The sequence below is a fragment of the Streptopelia decaocto genome (genome assembly GCF_964273445.1).
Source record: "Streptopelia decaocto genome assembly, chromosome: Z".
In the NCBI taxonomy this organism is placed as follows: domain Eukaryota; kingdom Metazoa; phylum Chordata; class Aves; order Columbiformes; family Columbidae; genus Streptopelia; species Streptopelia decaocto.
In genome coordinates, this window is record NC_138657.1 from 40,467,493 (window position 1) to 40,495,126 (window position 27,634).

The 27,634-nt window shown below is 42.5% G+C and overlaps 1 long non-coding RNA gene across 1 annotated transcript in view; it reads left to right on the forward strand.

Moving 5' to 3' along the window:
* Positions 1-13,418, forward strand: part of LOC309451542 — a 62,889-nt gene extending 49,471 nt beyond the window's left edge. The window contains exon 3 of the long non-coding RNA XR_014186267.1: positions 13,282-13,418. This is a non-coding gene — a long non-coding RNA (uncharacterized lncRNA). The remainder of the gene's footprint in view (positions 1-13,281) is intronic.
* Positions 13,419-27,634: the final 14,216 nt, after the last annotated feature.

Sequence of the window (27,634 nt, forward strand, 5' to 3'; positions counted from 1 at the left end):
TGACTTTCCAATTGTGCACAGGGAGACATGAGCCATGGGGGTGCTGGCTTTCAAGGGCAATGGTGGGTGGGTGGCAGGGCTCCAGTTGCACTGCAGTCTCCTGTAATAGTGGGGGTAATGACAGGGAGGGAGACAAGGCAAGCCAGCACTGGGTAAACAAGTTGAGGATTTGACAAAGGAATTTTGAGCTTCAGGCTTTTGCTGCATTTTCTGCAGACACGCTACTGTGGTTGCTGTGGTGGGAGCTGACTTTTCCCTTTCACCCCCTGAAGAGGACAGCTATGTGTGTAGCACAGGGAGAAGGGCAGAGCTGCAGTTTTTGAAGGCTTAACACAAGTGTGCCCTGAGATCTGCTAATCAAGTTTGAATAACAAATTAAGAAACCAAGGCTGGACATTGATGGAGTTTGAAGCCTAACCAGGTAGACTTCATCCTCAGCTTCCTTCTCTGTGATCAAGTTACTTGGGCTGAAGCTCTCAGAGGGACTCCAAGCATATCAGGAGCCTAAAGGGACTGGGTGCTGTTCCTGGGTCTTCCTTCAAACCTCCCAGCTGAGGAGCTGAAAAACACCTGTGGAGTGCAATTATGTGTTTTATGCGATGTGGAAGTTGCAGGGACACCTTACTGGTGACCAATCCTATTTCTCAGCGCCCTCATTACTGCCTGTGAGCATGCTGTAACCCATCTCTGTTCTTTGAACTATTTCTTCTTTGGCTTTCATTTTAAGTTGCTGGCCTAGGTTTCCACACTACAAGATGATTTGACCAATTAAGAACACAGCCTTGTTTTTATAATAGATAATGTTCACTTTCAAAATTTTGGGACTGTAGGTTACAGATAGTCACACTCACAGAGGCTGCCCAGCAGTGTGTGCATCACCACTTTTGTGCCAATGCAACCTAGTTCCCATGGCTGTAGTGGTACAAAAGAGTTACTGGGAGGTACAGCAACTGTTCTGCATTTCAGCATGCAGTATTTCTCCCAGATTGTTTAGAGGAGCCATGCCTGTGTGCAGTTTTGACATGTAAGCCCTATACGTTGTCCCTCCTAGCATCTATGGGGGTGATATCTGCCACCTCATTGTATTCTAGTCACATCTCACTCTGTTATGAGTATGTTATATTGGTTAAATCATAATTTTTTTTCTGCTCTGGGGAATGTCTTCTGGGAGAGTGAGCAGTATCTCGTTTTGGAAATTTGGCACAGGGGCTGGCTTGATATGAGGAAGAGCTGAGATGCTGTTTTACTTTGTGGAAGTCCACTCAGCCAGCACCTATTTGCTTTGTAGTTCTAAAGAAAACGGAGACAGGCACAATGGGCATTTCTTTCAGTGATGCTAAGATACTGCAATAGAAATCTAGCCTGGAAATACACGCAGTTCAAGGAAATAGCAGCCCAAAATATTCTCTTGCAAAGTTCAAAAATTAGTCAGCTTGATTACCATTTTGACAATTAAATACTACTGCTTCCATTTACAGAGACAACAACCAGGCAATAGGATATCAAACATTACAGTTCTGATCTGTTGTTCATGCCTGACCTCCATTTCCACCCTCTCTCCTTGGTCTCTCTAGTTTGCTCAGCCTGTAGCAGTAATAAGGGCATTCTTGCAGTGTTAGCAGACATCTTCTAGCACAGACATGTCCTGCTAGAATACTATTCCCTATGGTTTTCAAAGTTGCATGGTACCCCTGGGTCCCCACCCCTTGAAGAGCTGTGTAGAGCCAACCGTGCCAGCCAGCATCTCTGCTTTCAGGAGGAGCCAGGTTTCCTGATGGGAAGTCTGGGTTTTTCCTCTACCTGCTCTGGCTGCACCCCACCTGCTGGCTGTCACTGCTTTGTACATGAGGGTTCAGTCATCCCTGCTGTATTTTTCTGTTCTTTTCTGGCTCTGGGCTTTGTGGTTGCAGAGCACTGGACTCCTCAGGCTGCAATTTGACCTGCTGCTTTTCCGTGGCCAGCTCTTGTCAGTTTCATCAGTGCCTGAGCTGCTTGTTTTTCTCTTTAGATTTATGTAATGATTTTTTTGTTTGGTTGTTTTTGTTTTGTTTTGTTTTCTTTTCTTTTCTGGGTTTGGGTGGGGTTTTTTGTGGTTTTGTTGTGGGTTTTTTTTTGGTGCTGCAGGTCTCCTAGTACTTCAAGACCTTTTTGTGGGTTTATTCCATGCTTTATCTCCCATTTCATAGCTACCAGTTGGCAACCATACAATAACAGTGCCTCAGCCAACACCACACCTAGCTTTTCTATGGAGCATGGATCTCTCCTGCTTCCTGGAAGGCAGATGTGCTACTTCACCTTTGCTTCATGGCCCTTTCCAGCAGAGGAAGGCAGGGCATGGGAAGAAAGCAATGCTCAGTTCTTCTTGTGCTGTTGTGCCCTCTGCAGCACCTGGCAGAGCTGGCTAGCCAAGAGGAGCTTGTCATATCCTCTTGCTCCCTCCAGGCTGTTCTGGGCACAGTCCTCCCCCTGCTCTACGCTGCCCACTGCACAGTTTTCCCAAATAGACACAATGCAGTTCTTAATGCCTAATTCTTATTCTAAGAATACTCTCCTGATCCTCCCTGGAAAGATGATCAATACTGCGTTGCCCAGCCAGTCACACTATCCTCCAGTACAGCTATAAATAAGTACCACCCAGGCGTTGCATACAGCAAGACCTATTTTATTATTCTCCATTCATGATATAAAACAAGAGAAGCAACTGCTGTTAGAGAAGCAGCTGAATAAAACCTCTAGTTTATTAGGCACCTCACTTTTTCATATCCTCCAACATCCAGGGTGAAAAGAAATCCCACACTTATTTTTGTGTAAGTTTTACTGTTTTCTAGCTGTGATAGTTATTTGTCTGTCATGTTGGCTGGGACACATGATTAAGTGTGCAATGTGCTTCACATGGCCTGAGGTAGGAAGGCTTTTCCTGTTCAAAATGAGGTGAAAACCCTCCACCAGAACTTTTGGAAAATCGGTTTCTTAGCCAAAATGAAAAAAACTGTTATGGTTGAAATGGTATCTTTATTTCTTATGAAACATAAATTCATCCCAATGTTGGGTAAGCAGTTTTGGTTCAAAAAGGGATAAAATATTTTTAAAATACCCCAGTTTTTGTATATTAAAAATGTCAAAGGAGGACTGAACCTCTTCAAAACAATGATTTCCACTGACATTTTACGCATTTATTTAAGATTTTGAGTTTTCATTTTAAAAAACCCTAAACCTTGAGAACTATTAAACCCCAATCATTAGAGATTCCCACACAAAAGTAATTTTCAGCTGGCTGTATTAATGACCCTGCCTGGGCTCTTCAGCTGTGAGTCGTTTGGGAGAGCAGGTGGATGGGAAAGAGGGATGCAAGGGAGGGAAGGGGTTGGTATCTCTGCCATGTGGCATGGAGCAGTGATGGTGACACTGACACCTTCACACAGAGGAGGGTGGGCCAGGCTGTGTGCTGCCAGGTCCCTGTGAGCACTGCGACACAAGACTCTGCCTACCAGAGAGCTGCCTTATGAAGCCTTGGGCGGCAGCTGCATGCGGTATACAGGCCGTTTAGGTACCAGGCCCTCTGGGACTGTAAAGCCTTGCAGGGGAAATGCAGTTTTTCTTCTTTAGTGTGAGTGTGTAGCTCAATGACTTGGGAAAGGCTTTCACTGCTGTTATATGAACACTTCCAGTTAGGCGGGTTTTGTTTTCATACAGCTGCTAGCTTTCTGAGAAGTATAAGGAAAGAAATATCTGCCATGACAGTATTATTCACCAAAGCCTATTTTCATCAAGTACAGTGCACAATAAACTTGCAGGAAATACGTGATTTGTTGGAAAAAAGTTCGAGGCACTTAATGAGATGTTTCATAAGATTATTTGTGATACAAAAACCTACACATCTCTAAAAATGAAATCCCCCCCCGCCCCGACCCCTTGCACACAAATTGTTGTTTTATGATCTTTTTGTGTGATACTTTCTCCAGCTCACTAAGGCACTTGCTTAATGATTAACTGAAAGGACTTAATTGGTCCCAGTAAAGACATATTTTCTTAAAAATCAGTCTATGGTAGGTACAGGTAGGACTGTAGTCTTTATGGTTTTGCTGTAGGAAGTAAAAACATTGTTGAAGAAATAAATTAGAATCAAGGTAAGGATTTACAAAAAGAAAACAAGAGAATGAGCTTGGTCTTGTGAAAGCCTTTGGATGACAGTCGTATAATTAATTGCTAAATCCTCATTGCTGAAGGCAAGATGCTGGTAGGAAAATGCATCGGCTGGGTGTTTCCCATACTTGTGGCTGGAGGTTGAGTGTCCTTTCTTCTTTGAAGGCAGGAGCAAGGATGCATGTCCTGTCCTTTTTCAGGATGCTGATTTAATTCAAATAGGAAAAGAATCAGGAGAGGGGCTGGACTCAGGACTTCTGCTAATAGCAGCTTTGTGCATAGCAAGTAGATGCATGCCAAGTACGCAGATATGCAGATCAAGACCATAAAATATTTTTCCTGATTATTTTCTTTTATATTCTAGCCTGGTTCCATACAGGGACACACATAACTTATTGCTAATGTTAATTAGTAGGTGTGTTCAGCAATCTAAATGTTTTACTTGATTTTACCCCTGGTCGGCAGATTTTCTTAAGTACTTAATCTTTTTTTCTTCTTACCTTCTGCCTGGTCTATATACTTGTTGTAGAAATGTGTGAGTGTGTATTACATCTGGCATGGTAGATCCTATTCCTCATTCAACCTCCTGTATGCTATTACAATTCCAGTGTTGGCTCCTGAATTTCAGCTATAGAGTACTGTGATATTTATGCTCAGCTGCAGGAAGCAAGGCACTTCTATTCTTTATCCTCTAAAAACCTGCATATTACAAGTGCAGTACGTATTCTTAAGCATTAGAAACCACCGGCCATTTGGCTGCTTAACGCTTGAGAATATGTACTGCACCTGGCCAGTTCGTTTTTTAATTGAAGATTGGAATCAAATAACACAATAGAAACAAAAGACTCTCTCTATATATATGTATTTTCTTTTTTAACTGATTTTCTCCCTTGATATTACATTTTAAGAATTTAAAAGCAAAACTGCCCTGTCTGGAGGATCATAGCTCTGTATTTGATCTCAGACCAGCGTATCTAAAATGTCTGAGATAAGAATGCAAAGAATTAAAATTCTTTCACTGCTTTTGAAATTAGAATCAATGTTACATGTTGCAGGGAGCTGAAATTTGTTAATTAGGTTAAATAGTGGGAGGAATATTACAGGAAATGATTGTGTTTCATTGTAAAATAAATTAGTAAAAAAAATAGCATAATTAGTATAGAAATAAAAAACTTGTGCAATTAAATACCAACATACACTAATGCAATGTTATTGGTAAATGTTGAGAAACAGGTAAAGCAAAGGTTAAATCAGACCTATAACAACCAACTCCTAAAAACCTGTGACAGTAAGCTTTCTTTAGTTAAGGGATCACAGGTTGCTTTCCAGGTAATAGTGATAATAACCTCAGGCTTAAATGCTTGAAGTATGGTTTTGCAGCCTTAATCCCAGACTGATAGATGACAGCGCAAGGTACAGCACCTATTTGTAGTGGGCCAGGACCAGGATGTCTTCTGGGGCCAGTAAGGAAATGGTCACTGTATTTCTTCCTGCTGTCTTTCACTCTGGAGAGGAAGAGTTAGTTGTAGGGAAGCTGCAGGGAGATTGCAGGTTTGGCATACTTGACTACAGTACCACACAGGCTCTGAGCTACCTGTTCAGTCTGTCTCTGCAGCTAGTGCATAGTGGGAAGTAGTTTGCTACATCCCTGTGATGGGAAGAGCCACATCTCCCCACAAACTGTTGTGGAAGACCAGGCAACAGCCATGCACATCTGCCTACACCTGGGCAGCACACCTAAAATCAGTGTTCCTCTCAAATCAGCATATTTGCTCTGGGCTGCTGATAATGAAATCCAGCTGTCCTACACCCTACTGAGAAAGTTGTGGGTGCACGGCCATACTTCCTGAGCAAGAGCTGCATACGGGTGCTTTGAGATATTTGGGGTTTTCCCAAAGACATGTATTGGCTCTTTTTAATCTGGAAAGGTTTGCAGTTCTGGAAGAACCTGGAATTTCATGTGGTTTTTTTGTTTTCTTGAGAGCAACCCTGTTTTTCTTCTTTTTCTCATGAGAGCAGTTCTAGTTGGTTTTGCTGTTGTACAGTACAGGATATTGGCCCATCCTGGCCCTTTCTGAATGGAGTTCCCAGGGGAACCAATCTTCTTACTGTCTGAGCAATGCTACAGGTAACTTTCTAATACAAATCAGTGCCTATTTCCCTCCTTCTCCTCCTTCTGCCCCCTCAGAGTGTCACGTCATGCACGTTCATGCTTGAGTTTCTCCTTATTTTCATTATGTATTGGAGACAAAATAACTTTTGCCCTCTTTGGCTTGCAGGTTCATATGCCACTGGGAGCAGAAATGCCTGGACAGCTTTCATTCGCTCTTGGTTACATGCAGAGTCCTTTCACAGACCCAAAGAAATGCAGACACAAGCCTGAAGCTTCTCTTATATGCTGCCTTTTTCTTCAGTTCTGCTGCCAGTTCTGCCTGGTACAAGAGAAACTGTGTACTCTGGATTTTCTGCTTTCACAATATTTATTGTCAGTTTCTCTCTCGTAGGTATAGATAGCAGCCTGTCTAAGGTACAGCTTGAGCTTCCTCTGGGTGTCTTGATAGCCCTGGCATTAAAAAAAGCATCCTCGTTATTGTGTGGTTTGTAGGTATTTATGACATATATTCTACTGGAAGATACCTAATAGAAAAGACTGAATTAGCATAGGGTAAACACTCCCTTGCCCTTGTGGTGACCATCTCTTCTCTCTAATAAATACAGAACTTAATCTAATGCAGTGGCTTTTTTTTCCATTGTTTTCTTTCTGTTCTCTTCAATGAAAACATAGTAAAAGTATATACCTGTACTTCTGTGTGGCTGATTGCAGTCTAACTTCTGAGCTTGTTCACTTATTTCTGAGAACACTTATGATTTAAAAAGAGATTGAAACATGTCTCTGGTTTTCCCAGGGTTGCCGAATGCTTTGATTGGATTTGTGTTGCACCAGGTTCCAAATATGCAAGATGAGTCCCTCTCCCTTGGTGTTCTTTCATGGGTTTTGTTTGATAAACTGTACTTCACCCTCTCTTGGCTCATTCTGCCAGTATAAGACACTTTTGATCAGATTATGATGATTAGTACTAGTAGTAGCAGCAGTAGCCGTAGTAGGTGTTTTGCTTTACTTGGCCAAGGAGCAAGGTGGCTGATTTGTGCGAAGCGATTTTTGTGGTGGTTACTCTTTTTGAGAGGAAAGTGAGATATGTGCACCTGTGTATCTATGTGCATCTTGTTTTCTTGCTTCCCAGAAGCAGCTAATAGAAAGAAGCCATTGGCCTGTGAAGTTAAGATAAGGAAAATAAAACTACCTATACTAACAAGTTACTAATTTTCCATGAAACTCTATTTTCCTTGTCTTAATGCAGTTAGATTTCTTTAGCTATGGGAGTTTGTGACTATGTAAAATAAAAAGATTATAACTAGATTAACATAATAGCAATTGCAAAAATTGTGTCTTTTAACAGATAATTTAGTAGTGCTTTGATGTTTTTAACAATCCATAATGGTGCAACATTAGAAATGATTCTCTAAGTGCTCAGAAATGAGGCCTTAAAAATAGAAAAAAAAGTTGCTGTCATAGAAAAGGCACCTACTGATCCTATCACATAACTGGGATGCTATCTCACCCTCTAGTTCTTCTGAATAAACAATGGCCTTTGACATAATGCAGCACTGGACAGCTAAAATGAAGCTGAGAACTGCTAGCAGTTGGGTCACTTTTTCCTCAGTTTCTGCCACAGGATCTAACCAGAATGACCTTTATTTGAAAAAAAAAAACAAACAACTCAGAGATTCTTGCTGAATTGATTCTTTTAATCAGAGAATAAGGTATCTGAGACTCTGTGGAAGTCCCCAAACAGACTGGACCCTGCAGATGAGCCCAAGGTCCTGGGCCCAGATTTGCCGACTCCAGTGACAGAAGGGGGCTTCACTGCTTGTAGCAGACCCAGAGCCTCTTGGTACTGGCACGTGCCTTTTACAAACACTTAACCAGGATCTTTGCCATTTCTTCCCCCTGTTCCAGACCAGGGTGTGCCTTCCCGGGCTGTTAGCAAGGCAGTCAGAAATAGCGTCTGCTAGTAGTATTTATTGATACAGGACATGTTATCCTTCAACACAGAGGCCTGCCCTTCACACTGTCTGGTCTCTGATGAAACCCTTCAGATGAAGGCTGCTGATGAGTACACATTGTGCAGTGTTGCCTTGCACAGAAGTCTTCAAGGGCATCTGCAGGCAGCATGCTACTTGTCCATGTGTGTGGTGAGAGATCCCTTGGCTTCTGGAAGAGAAGTGGTCACATTGGCACAGCATACACACAGGATAACTAGGATTTGCTGAGAATATATCCTTAGGGCAAGGGGATCACTGGCACAGGACCATCTGTACCTGTTTCTGCAGCTGGCTCAGCCGAAGCCCGTTAGCCATCACTGTGGAGTACTCCATCACAAGGCACCACCATCACATAAGTCACAGGCCCTGCAAGTGTTCTGTAACCTCTGGGAAGGTGGTTTGTGGGGAGATGAATGTCACCTTTTAGGACAAGCTTCAGACATAATGTCAGAGGACTAAACACCACAGCATGCATTTGGAAGTCACTGCCAGGATTACCATTTTACTCTCATCCATGTACCAGCTCTATGTGTGCCAGTGGTCCCAGCTGAAAGCCTTTGGGCTCTTGCTACAAGTCATGGTCCCTGATTTTTTCCTTACACAGGCCTGTAACAGAGGTGTTGTGTTCATCAGTAGTGGTGACCCTGCATGTCTCTGATGGAGCATGGCAGTTAATGCTCTTCCCTTTGAAAGCAGAAGTATCACTTTTTCTTAACAGAAGGATCAAGGGATTGGGAGAACATACTTTCAAAGTATCAACCCACAGAACACGCCAGAAGCCCCTGAACAGGGCCACTGTGATAGTCTGAACCACTTCCTCACAAACTTTACTCTGCATGAGGTACCTTTCTGTCCCTGTACCATGCAAAACCTGTAAGAGCTGCACTGAGATATTAATCACCGTTGGCTTTTACCAGAATCAGGAAGGCTTATGTATGCAGAAGTGAGAAGGTCCAGAGGTAAGAAATCAGTAAAACCCACTGGCCAGGAATGAGATCTTGGGAGTGTGAATTTTAATGTTGAGCCAAAGATGCTGGAAGCTTGCTAATTTCCCAGAAAAGCAGAAACAAATTGTTATGATTTTTGAATTACTTACATGATCTCTCAAAAACCTGATGTGCCAGTGTCCTTCCATTATGTATTTGTGCATGAACTTTCATGAAAGGTCTCCACAGTCCTTACAGAACTGAGAGCCAAGCTCAAACTCAGCCAAGAGTTACATGAAGCAAGTCATAAGGCTCAGTGCAGAATCCTCTGAGGACATTAGTTTTCTATACTAGGAAGTTTAAAATCTTGATTTAAAAATTATATATACATATTTTATACTGGTTTCATCACCATCTCCAGCCTTGGGAGATATATCTGTAAGTCAGTGTTGGGAATCATTTAAAGGAAAAGCCTCCAAATGTGATAGTTTTATCTTCACAGACTATCTTTAGCTGCCATTTGTCATGTTCTTGCAGTATCTCCCAAACCTCCTCTTTCTGAAACAGCAGTATTCCACACCTCATTCTTAAACTTCAAGAAAACACAGAAAGCTCTGACAATCGTTTTCATTCATTTCATAGAGCAATAACATCAATGCCAGTACAATTAAGTTAAGCCATCTTGTGCTTCCTCAAATACACTTTTGGAATAGCTTTTTCACATCAGCTGTGAAGTGCTTGCAAAGACACTAGGTTGCCAGCCTTATTGTTTTCTATGAGATGAGCAGAGGAGTGCACCACACTTGGGATTTGCTGCATGTAGAAATAATGTCTCCCTGCATCACAGCATCTCTGTGGCATAGCAGAGAGTGTGAATGAAACAACAGAGAGGGTGAGTGAGAGTTTGAAATTATATGAATGACTGATACTGAGTCTGGGAATGAAGAGGGAGACACAGCAAGGAAATGGCAGAACATGCATAAGGGAGAGGGTACTGCAGCTGTGTGTGTGGCAGGGGAGAGTATGGCTTTTTATAGAGTGAGAAGAGAAAAACAGAGAAAAGTGCATGCAATATTCTGCGTGTATATTCCTGCTATTGGGGAAAAGAGCAAAGCAAATTTAAGAACCCTCCAAGACTGGAGATCAGCACAAGAGTGTGGAGAGAGCTGTTAATGATCTTAGTAAAAGACATCTGCTGACCCTCAAAGGTGCAAATCCAGGATGGCTTGTGTAAGCCTTTCTTAATGGCAATGACCAAGGGCTGCAGATGAAGATAAAACAGAAGATAAAAAACAGATGGGAGAGGGAGGAAGATGGGCAACACTGTGTAAGTGTGTTATTTTGAGGGATAAAAAAGTTTATGAAGAAGGCCACGGCCATCAGAAGAAATTCAATGCTTAGCTGGACCAAGGCAGTGTGGGGCATATAAGGCAAATAAGTTCCTACATGGGAGCAGTAAAGATGTTGATAATGCAGAAGAGGTAAAACTATTCCAGCTATTTCTATCTTCTGTGCTTGGAAGAAGCAGCATGAAATGCTGCCTACTCTGTTGGAAACCAAGGGTAAGTCAACTGGTATTTTCAATCAGCAATCTAAGTAATTTGCTCTGATGATCTAGAAGGAAAGAGAGAGGGAGAGAAAGAGAGAGAAAGAGGGAGGCGAAAGAAAAGAGAGGAGAGGAGAGAAGAGAAGAGGAGAGGGGAGAGGAGGGGAGGGGAAGAGAGGAAGAGAGGAAGAAGAAAGGGCAATACCCTCTCCCTCATTGAAAAAGAAGATATATTCTTGATAGTATAAAAAAATAACATGAAAATACTTGGAGCATAGACACAATTTCTGGAGACTCAAAGCTAGCTATTAGTAGGTAAACTAAATGACCCAGAAAATTATAGACCAGTTGACCTGACCTCACTCTGGAGCAACATAATAGAAAAAAACTGATACAGATTTCAATTAGTAGAGAAATAAAGGGTAGGACTGTAATTAATGTCAGTCAACATAGTTTTATGCAAAGTAAGATTTGTCAAACAGAATTTATTTCATTCCTTCATGTAAGTTTGGTTGATGAAAGCAGGTATGGAGGTATAAGATTCTTTGTAATGAGTTTTGATCTTATAATAATTTTGATCTTTCTGATACAGGAACATGTGCTATTCAACACTCAAAATGTGTAGGCACTAAGAATCAGCTAGCTGCCACAAGTGGTGTCTAAGGAAGTTATCATAAATATGTGTCATTTCAGTGTGTTCTATAAAACTTGCTATTGAGCCTATTCTGCATCTTTCTAAATCTCTGAAGGAAAATACAAACTCACTGAAACATACAGTTTACACAATGTCAGGTACAATGGCTGCAAAACCAGGGGCAAAAAACTGCCATCAGGTTTATTCAGCAAGCCATTTGAGGACAAATGGGTTGATACTGTTCAGTGCAAGGATGTGAATGTATGGACAGGGAATGGTGGCCTGACCTGCAGAGTATGGGTTTAGCAGCCTGGAAAGTAATTTTGGCATCAGAGCAGATAAAACAGCTGAAACATGAATATGCAGTTGATGCCACAGCAGGTGGATCTAGTGTTGTCTTTGGAGATATATGTAATTGAGAAATGAAGACTAAAATTATGCTGAGAATTCAACACAGGAATACAGCATTTGTCCAGGACCACAGGAAATACTGCAGATGAGAGATAATGATGTGGGAATCAGGGGTAGGGAGTGAGAGGCAAAAACTGTCTTGAAGTGCAGAAATTGGGCCTTTCCTTTATTGCAATATTTGAAAGTGTTGCTCGAATTAGCTGCAGGTTTGAATTTTAGAAAGGCTGAGGTCTGCAAGGTTGCTTTTTACAGGTCATCATTCAAAAAGTGTGACCTTACTTCATTATAAAATAAGTCCTTCCACCAGAAAAGGAAGCAAAATTTAATTGCAGTGCCTTTCACTCTGACTGCTGATTTCCAAAAGGAATGTCACTCTAAGCATTAATTCAGATCATCTTGCCCAATAGTCCCTGAGCAGGCAAGCTTGGAAAGCATTCAAGAGACCACGTTTGTTCCATCCCCGCAAGTGACATCAGAACACAAGTACCAGAAGGGTGCTTTTGGTGTAGAAAAGAAAGGCATACAGGGAACTGTTAGAAGTCAGATCAGAATTTCAGGCCAGAAGAGAGCTATATGTGTTTTTAACCATGCTGAAACAAAGCCATGAAAGAAATTACGTCTCTCTTGTGTGGTCTTTGAGCAAAAGATGGGAGGCTTTTCTGGAAAAAAGTGATGAGTCAAAATAGTTTAGGGGGCTCAGTATGAGGTTAAGTGTTAAATATTAAGCAAATTGAGATACACAGGAGATCCTAATAACAGTGCCTGACTACGTTTAGTCTTATATGTGGTAACTAAAGAGAAGTTCATTAGCCAGTGAAGCATATAAGAAACTGAAATACTAAGACTCCCAGTCAGAGGTAGTGCCGAAAGTGATGGCATAACAGGTAAGGCCAGGCTTTTGCTTGCATCAGGGAGAGTGGAGTTTAGGAATGTTGTTTGGGGGTGTTACTTCTGCTCAGTCGTAGTTTGGCATGTGACATTGACCATGGCTCAGAGAGCCACCATAAGGTCTGGCTGTATCAGTCTCTTGGGAGGGCTTCACTTCCACCTAGTGTGTGCAAAGAAAGATTTTTACCTACTTGCCCGTGCTTGAGCATTATCAAAAGCAAGACTGTGGGAAGACTTATCTGAAATACCACAGAAACTGTCCAGTCATCATCACACAAGACCTGCCACTCTGCATTAGTCTTTGTAGTTGCTAGTTATGGCCTAATCTGGTTATGTGTGTGTATATTTTTGAGTCATTACACTGCTTCTCTAACACCTGCTCTGTTATGACCATTTGGCATTGACCTGTCCCCTGTTACAGAAGTGAGGTTTAGGTACATGTTTGAAAACCTCATTTTCTATTTTTCATTGCAGCCCTGAAAAAAAAACAAAAACAAAACTTTGAACAGGTTCCTAAAATAAATCATGTAACCTTAAATTGCTGAGAGTAGTTCCTTCTGCTAACTAAATGTAATGTCAAGCAACTGTCTATTTTTTCCTCATGTTTCCCCTTTGCCTTTGTTGCTTAGGTGCTAAAGCCTCAGAATGGAAGCTTATGATATATGAAGAAGAACATGCAAAGTCTCTCAGAGAATAAACAGTATTATTTCCTGATGAAATGGCACACTGATAATTATTGAGCAACAGCATGACATGCAGAAGATAAAGAAACCCTAAAAATGGAACTGACGTGTTTGTGAGACTGTTGCAGGTGAGTGATTTGGGGTTGTGCTTGCCACAAAGCAATGTTTAGATTACTTTAAAAAAGTGCAACTTAATAGAGTTTGATGGCAAGGTTCACTCACTTACTGCATGGACAAAATATGCCAAGCAGAGTTAGGTGAGAGTTGTTTGTTTTAGAGTGATTTCTATGCAGACAGGAGATGTGAAAGGATAGAGGGGGGCGCTCTCATTGAATCACAAGGTTTAGAATGGATCCCGTTGGTTTCTAAACTCCTTCTCACAGGGGAGCCTAGTTGTGTCTGGATCCAAACTTAGCCCCAGACTTGGTGTCTAGGGGACAAATAGGGTAAGGAAAAACAGGTGAAGGATTATGTGTATTTATGGCCAAAGGGTTGTATTTACACACACAATTCTTTATATCGCTTGGCTAGGATTTCTAAGTTTCACTATTCTGCATTTCAAACTGTTTACCTCGCCGCCAGGGGCCTGGTGTCAGGTTGCTCCTGATCCTACGTCTGGATCCTACGTCTCTGGAGGCAAACTCTTAGGCATCGAAGTCTGTAGAAATAAATGATTAAATGAAATAATACAACAGCAGGGTTCACTCAAGCTAGATGCCTTTGCAGAGGCCTCGGCCAAGTATAGAAATCTCTGGGGTTTTATACCCGTACAGACTATTTACCTACCCTTCAGTCCAAAAGCAATATCTGAGTCTGGAGTCTTCTTGCTTCTCATTGGACCTTTTCACTGACCTTAGGTGGCCTTTGTTTTGTTTAATGGTAGGTATTGTTTGTAATCCAGAGCCTTGAAGGTGCTGTTTTGACTGAATGAATCCTATTACTTTCCAGCAAAGTGCAGAACAGGACTTATCTCACAGATGTCCACTGTAGCCACTTTGTTTCATTAAGTAGATGCAAGTTTGGTAAATATGAGCAGAACTTTATAGCATACAGCATAAGATTTCAGCAAATTCGTCTAACTAAGTAACATGAAGCAGACATTATATTAAAAATCACACAACCTTATAATTCTAAGTGATTCATTCTGCTTAGTACGCATTTACTTAAGCTAAATGATTGATATGAAACTTAAACTGGGCTCATCCAGTGATCTGTGAGTAGTAAAAAATCATTGCCATACAGCCGGCTTGTTTAGCAGAGAGGGTTCAAAGTAGGCTCACACAGGCTGTCATATTTATGGAATAAAGTGGTTGACTCATAGTAAAATTGCACACAGTGGGAAAAGTAAGCACGAGACTCTTTGCACCCACAACTTATTGGTGTTCAGTGTGCGGTTCTGCTTCCTTGTGGGTTTCCTAAAAGGGGTTCTTGGCCTGACTGCAGCTCGGGTCTTTATCTGCTTTGGAGTCTGTACCAAACTGCTGCTGGTTTGTCTGGGGAGGACATCAAGTGCATCTGCCACAGAGACTCCCACACAAACCAAGAGTACAAAAGATTCACAGGTAGGACTCAAACTCTCCTCAACCTTGCTGCTCACAGATTACATCCCCAAGGAAAGGAAATGGTTTTTGAAAGACATTAATGACATAATGACATCCATTGGAAATTCTTGATACTTGCAGTCTTTTGCTTGTGGGAGCAGGGAATGTATGGTTTAACGCTTAAGTGCCCACACTTTCAGTGAAGTTCATCTTCCACGTAAACACACATAGCAGAAGTGCCTAGGTATCCAGACATGCTCAGTGACTTGCACTTTCCATTTTCAATGCGATTTCTATTGCCTGGTGGTGCTCAGGACTCTATCCTCTTCTGAATAGCCTACCTGTGTCTCAAGCCTGTCCTTTCTTTGTCTTGTTGTCCTCCTCTGTCTTCTTCCTTCGAATGTTCATGGGACTTTCATCTCCCTCTCCATCCTCTGTTGGTATAGGTTTATCTTTAAGCAAGACATGGGGTTTCATTTTGCTGATAACTCTCTCCTACCTCTCTACTTCGAAGCAGTTGGTTTGTATTCTGCTTCCCCTCATGTACCTCTTCATGCAGGCAGGCATTTTCTTTTGTCTTTCTGATTTCTTGTGTTGTTAAATGGAACATGACCGAAATGAAACTCCAGATATCTCCCACGAGAATTATTCCCTTTCCATATGGATGTTGGGGATGACAGTAATATGGTGTCTAATTCAGTGCCTTCAGAGAAGCAAGTTAAACAAAAGCCCCAAACTCCAAGACATAAGCACCAAAGCAGGCAGACATGAGATCTTGATACTTGGAGAACTGCTCAGAACTGAGAAATGTGGTTTTATCTGTTCTTTGCCTTTCTGTCTCTCTGGTGTGGCACAGCTTCTTCACTGCCCACTAGTCTGGCACACATCTCTTCTGGGACTGCGCTTGTTTCTCTCCCATTTTAATGCTCACTTTCCCTTTTAATCACTTCACAAAGTGTGACAGTCATTCTCTGTAGCTGCCCCTTTTACTGTCCATCTTGGGTTCACATCTTGATGAGACTGAGGCTGGAGACAAAGCACAGGGACAGATTCCTGATTCCCCCTCCTAATGTGCCAGCAGTACTTAGCACAGGTAACAGCAGATTGGTTCTCTGTTTGTAGTGGAGAAAGCAATTATTGTCCTGTACTCAGCACTGATGAGTCTCATTTTAGGAAAGCAGAAAAAGACTGGTCCACAGGAGGGAAAAAGAGTAATTAAAGGTGAGAAATTATGCAATCAGAAAATATTGAAAGAAAATTTCCAGAGAGAGAAACAGAAGCAAAGGATGAGACAATGTGTCTTTGGCATGTCTTCCCCTGCATTAAAACATACTTCTAAAAAGGTCAGTGGATAATTGTTCTCAGACCCCTACGAGGATGAGGCAGGTATTCTGCAGCGAAGGAGAGCTCCCCTCACATTCCTTGTTAACACTGTGCTTGTGACAAATACAGTGGGATCTGAGCTGCACTGCAAGCTTTTTTTGCAGGAGAACACCTATTTCCAGCAGGAGTTACTTGGAGACATCTTTGCTGCAGAACAGGTCAGGTTTTTGTACTGTCAACAATGAGCAATCACCAAAACGATAGGTGCAGCCAAGCAACATCCATCCTTGGACAAGCTGTAACCAAGCCTGGCAGACGAGCATCACGTTTCTGTCATGCTGTGGGAGCTTGTCACTGTGACAGTGCCACAGAGGCTGCCTGTGGAGTATCCGAGAAGGTAGTGGTAAGTTAGGGTTGTTTGCTGACCATGTCTGGATCATGTGATCAGGATCTCATCATACAAAGTGACAGAACTTTTGGATTTAAACCCACATCAAATTTAGTGGGTACACCTTACCATTCAGTTTATTTGGAGAAAACTTCAATCTGAAACAGTGCCTGTTTTGCAATTAAGGCATAGCTCCAGTGTTTCATATCATGAAAGCAGAGGCAGTATTTTGACAGGGCTGACAGTGGCATGGTCTAATAAAGATGCCCTGACCTCACACTTACTCTCCGCTGCTAGCTTGCTTCTTCAACACCTCTTCAAACAAATTTTTGTGATTTATCTGGGTGACTTCTTTTGAAGTCTCAGCATCACTCACCCTTCTCCAGTTCCAACAAGAATTATGAAATCTGCTTTATGCAACTGCAGAAAGAATCCTCCTGTGCTTATTAATAGGTCCTTGGAATAAACAGCCAGGGCAGGAGTTTGGAAATCAGCTTCACTGAGGAACCTTGACTTTGGAAACTTTCTCCAGAAGCACTGTTTTTAATTGAATGGGGTTATGAACTCTCAGAAATTACATGCTGCCCACAGCCAGTTAACATGTTGCACATTTTCTAGTGAGATTGTTAAGGTTCATTTGAGCATGGGTATGCACAGCTTTTGAAGATGTGTGTAGTTTTCTTCACCTTCATCAAATCCTCAACAGCTGTGGAGAACACAGGGACTGCTACCAGCCTGCTGTGACATCAGCAACAAAGAGTCCTGCTCAGCTCTACTTGCTTATTTCTGCAACTCCAGGGCCCTAAGCACTTTCTGCCATGTGCAGAGCAAATGTCACTGTTGATGCTGTAAGACTGACAAATTGAAGAAACTGTGTTAAAACTTTGTTCCAAATTTAGCATTCTATTTGTCTCAAATATGGCCTTTCTTTCTTTCCCATGACCCCAACAAATGGCATGGTGAATTTACTAAGAAGTCCCTTACAAGTAGTTACCACAGAATAAGTTTCACCCGACCCTATTAAAAAATCCATAGTTTAATTTCCTAGCTTCATTGGAACCAGGGACCTGCTGGGGATGCTTTTAAATTCATGTCCAGACTCCTTTATTCAGTATTATAGCTCTCTAGCAGTGAAACTGCTGTGGCAGGGGGGAAGGCCCCCCCTTTGCCACTGTAGCAGCGGGCTGTCAGTTTTTCTAGCAGCTTTTAAATACAACCTCTCCCAAGTCCACATTCATCACAGCATTTAGTTTTCTTTCTCACATCTCCAGCTAGCGTATAAATTCCATGCAAATCAGAGTTTAACAAGTTGCATTCTTAAACAGAATCACAGTATGTTAGGGATTGGAAGGGACCTTGAAAGATCATCTAGTCCAATCCCCATGCTGGAGCAGGAACACCTAGATCAGGTTACGCAGGAATGTGTCCAGGCAGGTTTTGAATGTCTTCAGATAAGGAGACTCCACAACCTCCCTTGGCAGCCTGTTCCAGTGCTCTGGCACCCTCACTGTGAAGAAGTTTCTTCTCATATTTAAGTGGAACCTCCTGTGTTCCACTTTGCACCCATTGCCCCTTGTCTTATCATTGGTCATCACTGAGAAGAGCCTGGCTCCATCCTCTTGACCTACTAACCACATCCCTTCTAATACACCCGAGGATGCCATTGGCCTTCCTGGCCACAAGGGCACAGTGCTGGCTCATGGTCATCCTGCTGTCCACCAGGACCCCCAGGTCCCTTTCCCCTACACTGCTCTCCAACAGGTTGTTCCCCAACATATACGGGAACCTGGGGTTGTTCCTGCCCAGGTGCAAGACTCTACACTTTTCCTTGTTATATTTCATTGAATTTCTCCCCACCTAACTCTCCAGCCTATCCAGGTCTTGCTGAATGGCAGCACAGCCTTCTGGTGTGTCAGCCACCCCTTCCAGTTTGGTGTCGTCAGCAAACTTCTTGACAGTGCACTCTATTCCCTCATCCAAGTCATTGATTAATATATTGAATAATACTGGTCCCGGTACCAACCCTTGAGGGACTCCACTAGATACAGGCCTCCGGTTAGACTCCGTGCCATTGACCACAACTCTCTGGCTTCTTTCCTTCCCCAGTTCACAGTCCACCTCACTACCCGATCGTCCAGACCACACTTCCTTAGTTTAGCTGTGAGGATGCTGTGGGAGACAGTGTCAAGTGCTTTACTGCAATCAAGATAGACTACATCCACTGCTTTGCCATAATCTATCCACCTAGTTATGTCTTCGTAAAAGGCTATGAGGTTGGTCAAGCATGACTTCCCCTTGGTGAAGCCATATTGACTGCCCCTAATGACCCTTTTATCCCTGATACCCTTGAGATGGCACCAAGGATAAGTTGTTCCATCACCTTTCCAGGTATGGAGGTGAGGCTGACTGGCTTCTAGTTACCTGGGTCCTCATTCTTGATCTTTTTGAAGACTGGAGTGACATTTCCTTTCCCCCAGTCCTCAGGAACCTCTCCCATTTCCCACAACTTAGCAAAGATGATGGAGAGTGGCCTAGCAGTGACTTAACCAGCTCCCTCAGCACCCATGGGTGCATCCCATCAGGACCCATGGATTTATGGATGTCCAGATTGCTTAATTGCTCCTTAACCCAGTCCTCATCAACCAAGGCAAACTCCTCCATTGTCCTAACTTCCTGTGGGGCCTCAGGGGTATGGGGCTCCTCAGGACAGCCTCCAGCAGTATAGACAAAGGCGGCATTCAGTAACTCTGCCTTCTCTGTATCTTCTGTCACCAGGGCAACCACCTCATTCACCAGTGAGCCTACATTGCCTGTAGTGTTAGTTTTATCTGCCATGTATTTGAAGAAGCTCTTTCTGTTGTCCTTGACCCCTCTCACAAGGTTTAATTCTAAGAAGGCCTTAGCTTTCCTAGTTGCCTCCCTACATCCTCTGACAACAGCCTTATATTCCCAAGTGGCCAGCCCCTCCTTCCATGATCTGTAAACTCTCCTCTTCCATTTGAGTTTGCCCAGCAGTTCCCTGTTTAACCAAGCAGGTCTCCTGACTCCCTTCCCTGACTTCCTATGTGTCGCAATGCTCTGATCTTGAGCTTGGAAGAATCAGTCCCTGAATGCTAACCAACTATCTTGTACCCCCTTACTTTCAAGTACCCTTTCCCATGGGATTTCCCCTAGCAATTGCTTGAAAAGGCCAAAGTTCACCCTGCTGAAGTCCAAGGTTGTGATTCTACTTGGTATTCTGTTCCTGCCACATGAGGTCCTGAACTCCACCATCTCATGTTTGCTGCAGCCAAGGCAGCCCTTAAGCTTTATTGCTTCAACCAGATCCTCCTTGTTAGTGAGAATGAGATCCAGCAGCGCTCGTCTCCTAGTTGGCTCGCCCACCATTTGCATCAGGAAGTTATCATCCATGCACTGGAGGAAACTCCTGGACTGTGGATGGTTGGCTGAATAGTCCTTCCAGCAAATATCAGGGTAGTTAAAATCCCCCACGATAACCAGGGCCTGTAATTGCAAGGCTTCTCTCAGCTCCCTGTAGAAGGCCTCATCAGTTTCCTCATCCTGATCTAGTGGCCTGTAATAGACACCCACAACAGTATCACCCCTGCCAGCCTGCCCCTTAATTCTCACCCGCAGTCTCTCAGCTCGCTCCTCATCTGCCCCTGGACAGTACTCAATATATCGTAGTTACTCTCTCAAGTAAAGAGCAACTCCACCACCTCGCCTTGCTGGCCTGTCTTTCCTGAGAAGGACATAGCCATCCGTGACCACATTCCAGTCATGTGTCCCACCGTGTCTCTGTAATTGCCACTGGATTATAATCTCCTGACTGAACACAGGTTTCTAGCTCCTTCCATGCTGTGTGCATTGGTGTACAGGCATTTCATGTAGTGAGCTGAGCACACAACATCAATAATAGAGTGCTGGTCAAAAAACTATTACATAACAGTAAGAACAAATTGATATACAGTACCGTACTTCATCCCTTTTTTCCAAACTTCTGCAGAACTACATTAATGCAATATAGTACTGTAACTTAGAATCCCATATTTTTATACAAAAGCCACAATTAAGTACTCTATAATTTCAGACTTTCTTTTATCAGAAGAGGATTCTACTTATTTCTAAAAAAAAGTTACCAGGAAATGTGGCGCTCTGTCAGAGGACATTCCAATCAGGATGAATTCTTAGTATTCAAAACTGAGTGTGAGGCTCAATATCTACCAGACACTCAACCTCTGATCCTTCCCACAGTTTAATTCAAAGCAAAGGTTTCTGCTGGGGAAGATTTCCCTGGTCCCTGTCATTCATTAAGTTCAGCAATCTAATTTAAGCACAGAAACAAACCAATACCGGCTTTTAATTCTGGACCCTTCTTTGTCTTAACTAAGGACAATTTCTTTTCCAGTGTGCCTCTCCTTTACAATATGCATACTGATTTTCTCTGAGCTGCTGGTGTCCAGTGCCTAACCTTTGTCCTTTTCCTTTAATTCTTCCTCGAGTCATTCCCTGACTGTGGCTTACTCCCTGATGTTTGACAGTAAAACCCTCTAGAGTCACAATTAATCGAGCTACTTGTTTTTCTTTCTGCTAATCTCTGTCATGATACACAATCCTCCGAACAACTTCCAAGCCCCTAACATCATCTCCTTGCAATTTTTGCAGTTCACATGCTGAACAGCACCTTTCCAAAGCCAAACTGATACCACATTCTTTTTGCCAGTTGGAATGCCTCCACAAACAGAAAGTCATCTCTGCATACCTAACCTCATCCCATTTCCCTTCTCACCTTAAAAACAAAAATCAATTGCATTAAGGTATTATGATTCAAGGTTCCATCCTCCGGCCACTTTTCCCCATCATATGACTCATAGACCGGCCACCATTTATTACAATATTTCACAAGATTCGTTGTATTCCCCCCAGACACACCTTAATACTGATTTCTTAAGAACACCACTAGGAACAGGCATTCCCAACCCCATATTGTAAGCAAAAACACAAGGAATGGGGGAGAGAAGGGGTAAGCACAAAACAGGAGGAAGGGGAAGAAGAGGAGCTTACAGCACATTTACACGAACAATACCACAGAGAATCAGTTGTAACAACAACCAATAAAACAATTAATACATACTTGTTGCACTCATAAACTAAAACTAGGATTTAAACAACTGCTTTTTCCCTTTTTTTTTTCCTCAACCTTATTCTCAAACCTTATTTTTTTAAGGGTCTCTCTCACCCTTCACCTTTTAGAGGCCTCTAACCCCAAATCTTTTTCACCTGGATTTTTCAGCCTAACCCTGTGAAGCTTTTGCTCTTTCGAGTAATGGGCAGACAAGATTCCCTGCAAGGCTTTCACCATGACTTACAAGTGGGCAATCCAAACCAGAAAAAAAGCAATACTTATAAACTGATGTGATGGTCATTGGCCCAAGAGCTCAGCCAGTATCCAGGGATTAAGGGCTCCTCGAGAATCCGTCAGTACCTGCTGGAGGTCCTACAATCCCAGGAACCGCTGAGGTTCAAAAATGGGGTTCCATCTGAGTCGCCAGAACTAATATTGTAAAATCAGTAAATTAAAGAAACATCTAAAACCAGAGTTTCAGATTTTAGAAGCAGCTTTTCTTTATTGGCACCAGGCTCACAGGATAGTTCCACCTAGCAAGGACCATGAAAGAGTTCCAGACAAAGGTTATATCCACACAGATCATACATATTCATTACATTTCCAGGAAATGCTTTACGTATGCATTACATTTCTTGAAACCACTTAGCATACGTAAATGTCCCTTGTGCATGTGCAGTTCAATGAGTCGAGGGTCTTTTGAGGGTCTTAGGAGGAGAAAGGTAGCCCTTCTAGTGCTGCCCCCTGGTTGAACTCAAGTCCTGGGCAAGCACACTTCCTTTGTTCTTCAGCTGGTATGAACCGGTTCTTGTGCTGATCTTGCCACTGTATCTTCTGAGAGCAAGCACATTGTCTCCTAACCTTCTCCTGCTTAACAAATACCATTCTTGTGACTTAATGCCTAATAAGTGCCTAACATCTGTGACCTTATTGTTATTTTAATAAGGGTAAGTGCCTAAAATCTATGACCCTTATTCTTATTAACTTATTTTCTTACTAATTTTTGATTTAGGTATCACTGTAATATGTGTCACATAATGCCATACACTGAAGCTAAGCTCTGTTACTTAATTCCTTGCAAAGGGAAGAAGCATTAAAATATGAGACAGAGAGGGAGAGAGCGTACTGACCTTCTGCCATATTCATTGCGGTCAAGATTGATAGAGCTGTTGATGATCACGGTGTGGCTGGTGCACAGCCCCATGCCGTATAGGATTGTTTGGTTGCACACTGCCTAACTCTGAGCACTCCTGCAATTAGAAGTAACAGAGAAAGCACAACGACCTCTCTACACCAGCAGCATTCCTGGTAAAATTAACTGCATTTTTAGATTTCAGCAGGAGGGATGCTGAGACCAACCTTACACATAAAATGAAGATTCATTACCTTGAGGGTCCAGTTGCCTGATCTTTCTTGGCCAAAGGGTCCAGTCTTCTATCCTCTACCATTTCCTGAGTAGTATGGACACAGTATGAAGGGATTTCTGAACTCTTCTTTATCTCCCCTTATGAATCTCACTGCATCTTGGGAGGGGCTTGTTTGATAAAATCCTCCTTTGTTGATGGCAAACAAAGTACATCTTAGATCCAGGCAAATTCTGTGGGAAAAGGCTGGTAAATGTTTCCATATGATTTCATTTGTTCTCATTATACATAATTGAAGGCAAATGCAATAAAACAGCAGACATTTTCCTTTGCTCATAAGAGACACAGGTTAAAGGATTAGCTTTCAAAAGTGCCTCGTAGAAGTAATGACTGTTCTTGGTATGAATGTGGTAAACTATAATAAAGGTATTTGGGGAATTGAAACAGATTTTGAGAACAATGGCTCATACTTTTACGTTAAGTAAGAATATAACCTCTGTGTAATTAAAAGTAAGCTCTGCTATTAAAACTGCCATTATTGCAAAACAAAAAGACAAATTGGAGAAAGTATGTTTGCTAATAAGCAAGATTTTGAGTGATGCACAAAAGCAAACAGCCTCAGCTCTCCTTTCATGTGGAAAAGGCATCGTTAATATGATGTCTTTGTGTGCATGTTGGTGAGAGCAGGGAAGTGTGCACATACCCTTGACCTTAAGAATAAATATTATGAGCTCTCAGCTACACTCAGAGTTTCGTGTGGGAACTTCTGGGAACAATTATTCACATTCCACCGTGTGGTGTGGTTCTGCAGTTCAGAAGACATTTATCACCACCAGCAAAAATCTTACATGAGTTTCAGCAATGTACAGGAAAATTTAATCAGAGTGTGTTGGATAGGACTTTTCCACCCAATAGCAGAGTTTTTCCTGCAAGGACAACTGCTGACAACAGCTGCATTTAGAGCCCTACGAGCGACACCACCATCTCCCACCTTCCCAGTGACTGTGCTGCAGAGTGGCACTCAGACTGCTCTTATTCTGTTGAAACATGTCCTTTGCTGTTTTCCAGCTGCTGGGAGCACCCATCGCCCTGGTAGGACTTTGCTTACTCTTCCTCTGTCTGCTAAGAAAACAAGATGGGGAAGAAATACTAACTACATGTAGGGTACATATAGTTTCACTGTCTTTTTATATGTAAAGTCTGAGGGGTGAAAGTAGTTTTGAGAGCAAATGTTCTAAGGAGGCAGTTGTCCTTTTAAACTAATAACTACACCATGGCCTCTCTCCTCCTGCTGAATGACTACATAATGATGCTTTGCAAACCCTGAAAGGCATGAAAAGCAACTCCCCCTCTCTGGCATATTTTTCCAAATGAGGTGTCTACCAGTTACTCTGAGGAACCTGGTGTGGTGAGTAAATGACATGCCCGACATTGCTTGTCCTGATAATGAATGCCAGACTCACAAAGGACATGAACAAACATTGAGCATGGAAGGTTGAGTCCAGGTCTCATAAAATGCCAGGAGGAACTGTGTGGTTGGCTTTTGAAAGGCTCTGGCATGGGTATGCAGACTTCCGAAGGATGAAATCTATGTCTGATGACCCAGAAACATTAGCCTACAGTAGTGGGCCTACACGTTTCTGAAATGGTTGGAATTGCTACTTTTCCCCCTCCTCCTCTATGTCTTACATGTAACAATTAATTTTCAGGAGATGGAGTGTTTTGTATTCACCAATGGCAAGTTGTTAATGACTTAACCAAGAGTCTGCATTTATCAGGAACCTTAGCTGTCCTTCATCAAATGGCAGGCTCAGCTGTGATGAACATTGAAGGCCATGATCTTTGTGGCAATGTTAACTTTCTCATAAGAGACCCTTTACTACAGCAGCTTGAAGCTCTGCTCAGGCTCCAGCTTTGCTGTGGTAGTGTGCGAAGACTCCGTGGGTAGTCATCAAGGCAGGGAATTTGCTTTGGCTCTTCCGGACTGACTGTGGGACTCTTTTCTATGGGCAGGATTCATCCCAAGGGATCATACAGGTGATAAAAAGAGAAGGCAGATACCTTTTCTCATTTCAGTCAGAGGGCAATGGTTGATGGCTGTTGCTTTCCCTTGCTGGGCTGGCAGCATGCTTTTCTACTGCCAGTCTGTGTCTACTGCTGAATGTATGGCTTATACCTCTAAGCACAAATTTCTAGTAGCTGAAAGGATTTAGAAGGCAATATGGGATCCAACACAACTCAGCTTGCTTCAGTGTAGAGTTTCAGGAGCTGGATTGGGATTGTACATGGCTGGTATTTATTTCAAGTTTAGAAATATATTTTTTTAAATCTGAATGTTGTTAGTGAATGGCCACAACAGAGGGCCAAATTATTAAGTAGTAAATACTCAGATAGGCTGCTTTATAATGCATGATACTTTACATGGTGAACCTGAAAGGGCTCCACCTAGCTTTTAAGTGCTGAATAACCCAGCTCACTGGAATCCTCCCTTACCATTCACTTCCTATCCGCAGCCTCATCTTCCTTGCCGCATCCTTTCCTCTCTTCCCTTTCCCCTGCTTTGCCAGAAAGAAGTAAAACCCTCACAAGCTTGGATGGTAAAAGCAGATGCAAACTTTCCACTGCCCATTGTGTTCACCACCTCGCTTTTCCTCGTCACGAACAGCTGCGTGAGGTTATATTAAGAAAATGGCTGAAGAATTGTATGTGAATAAGCCTACCTAAATTTGTGTGTTTTGTACTGCTGAAGAACCCATGACTGGTGGAGCCAGATTAGTATGTCTGTATTAGGTGGTTGGTTGTTCTGTCTGTGCTGGATGTACTGTGCTGCTTGAAACACAGTTTCTCCTGTTGAAGTGTGAACCTTTATCTCTGCTTGGCTATGGCAGTGGGGTAGCCAGGGCAGAGGCTGCCTGTCCCACAAAATGAGCTAAAGGTGAGAGAAACTCACACAACTGTCTGCACTACCCAAATGTGATGGGTTCTAGGAAGCAAACATTTTGGCTGTCTCTGTGTGTCAGGGTAAAATTTATTTTTTCTACTGTGGCTATCTGCTCATTTCTTAGATTGCACACAAAGTTATGTAATAGAGTGCAATGGGAGAGAAGTGATCTCTGCCATCTAAGAGTGTGCTCTCTAGGCAGCATGAGCCTTTGAAGACTAATTTCCTGGCTATTTGGCATGGGTGGAGATAAAATATTATAATTTCAGCCATTTGGCAGATTATAATGTGGCTGTATGATCTGAAGAACATCCAGATTTGTTGTGAGAGATGGAAGTGAAAGTTTTCTTCCCTTTTTGTCTGTCCCTATCCTATACCATCAGGTATTTTTCCAGACTGACAGGGAAACCATGCTAATAGGAGCATCAGTAATGCAGCAAAAGCTCAGGACAATGCCAGAGGAATCTGACACCTACTTTTTTGATGTGGTGCTGCTACAAGGTTATTCTTCCATGCCTGGGACACCAAAGCCTAAATCGATATTCATCTCAGAGCATTCCATGCAAAGCCATCTCAAAAGTAGGTATCTGGGACACCTCTTTGTTATAATCAGATTACAAGGGTCTGTCTGTGAAATATGAATGTCTATAATTTTTCCTAGTGTTACAATCTTTGATAAAGCAGACACCAAAGGCAGTGGCACAGTTCTGATGTCGGTAAATGCTAAGTCATGAGAAAGCCCCAGAAAACCCAGAGTAACTATTCTGCCAGCATCCTTTTTCACCTATTTAGTTAGTTATTACAAGCATGTTTCCCAAGTAATGAATATTTCAGCAGAGAAAACACAAACACTAAAGTAGTCTTGAAATTGCTATAGAGTGCCAGATAAAGATTTGCATGTTGACCTTACCTTTCTTTTTCAGGACATAGAGCAGAAACACAAACCATATCTGTCCTACTGAAAAGGAAGCAACACATTCTTTGAATGCGTCCTATTGCACCTTACATATTCACACTGATAGAAAGTTAATATGAGATCACAATCTGTTCTTAAATATACATACAGAACAGGACAACTCAGCATAGGACACGTGTTTGATTTGAGGTGAGATGTTAGCATTATGAACTAATGTAATGCCAAAACCAGATCCTGGCACAAACAGCCTCTGTTTCTCAGTACACAAAGAGCCTGTCGTATCTCATGTAACTGAAATCTGCTGATTCTCTTCAGTGACCTGAAGAGAGCTGACAACAGGATTGGTGTCTTTACATCTTCTGTCTGCCTGTCTTGGTGCAGATGAAGAGGAATGACTCTGTGGGTTTGTTTGCAGATACACTTTATGGGAGCCTGTAGGTTAATGGTTTGAGGGAGTGGAGTTCCTCTGGAGTCAATACCAAAGCAGATGTTTTCATAAATGATGTGGATGATGGGATGAAGTGCACTTCTTGTGTTTTGTGGGTGACAAATTGGGGATGAGAGCACACCACTGATACACTGGAGGGTGGGGTTGCCATTCAGAGAACTTTGTAATCTGGAGAGGTGAGCTGACAGGATCTCAAGAAGTTCAGCAAGTAGGAATGTGGAGTCGTGCCCATGGGCTGGAGTAACTACAAGCA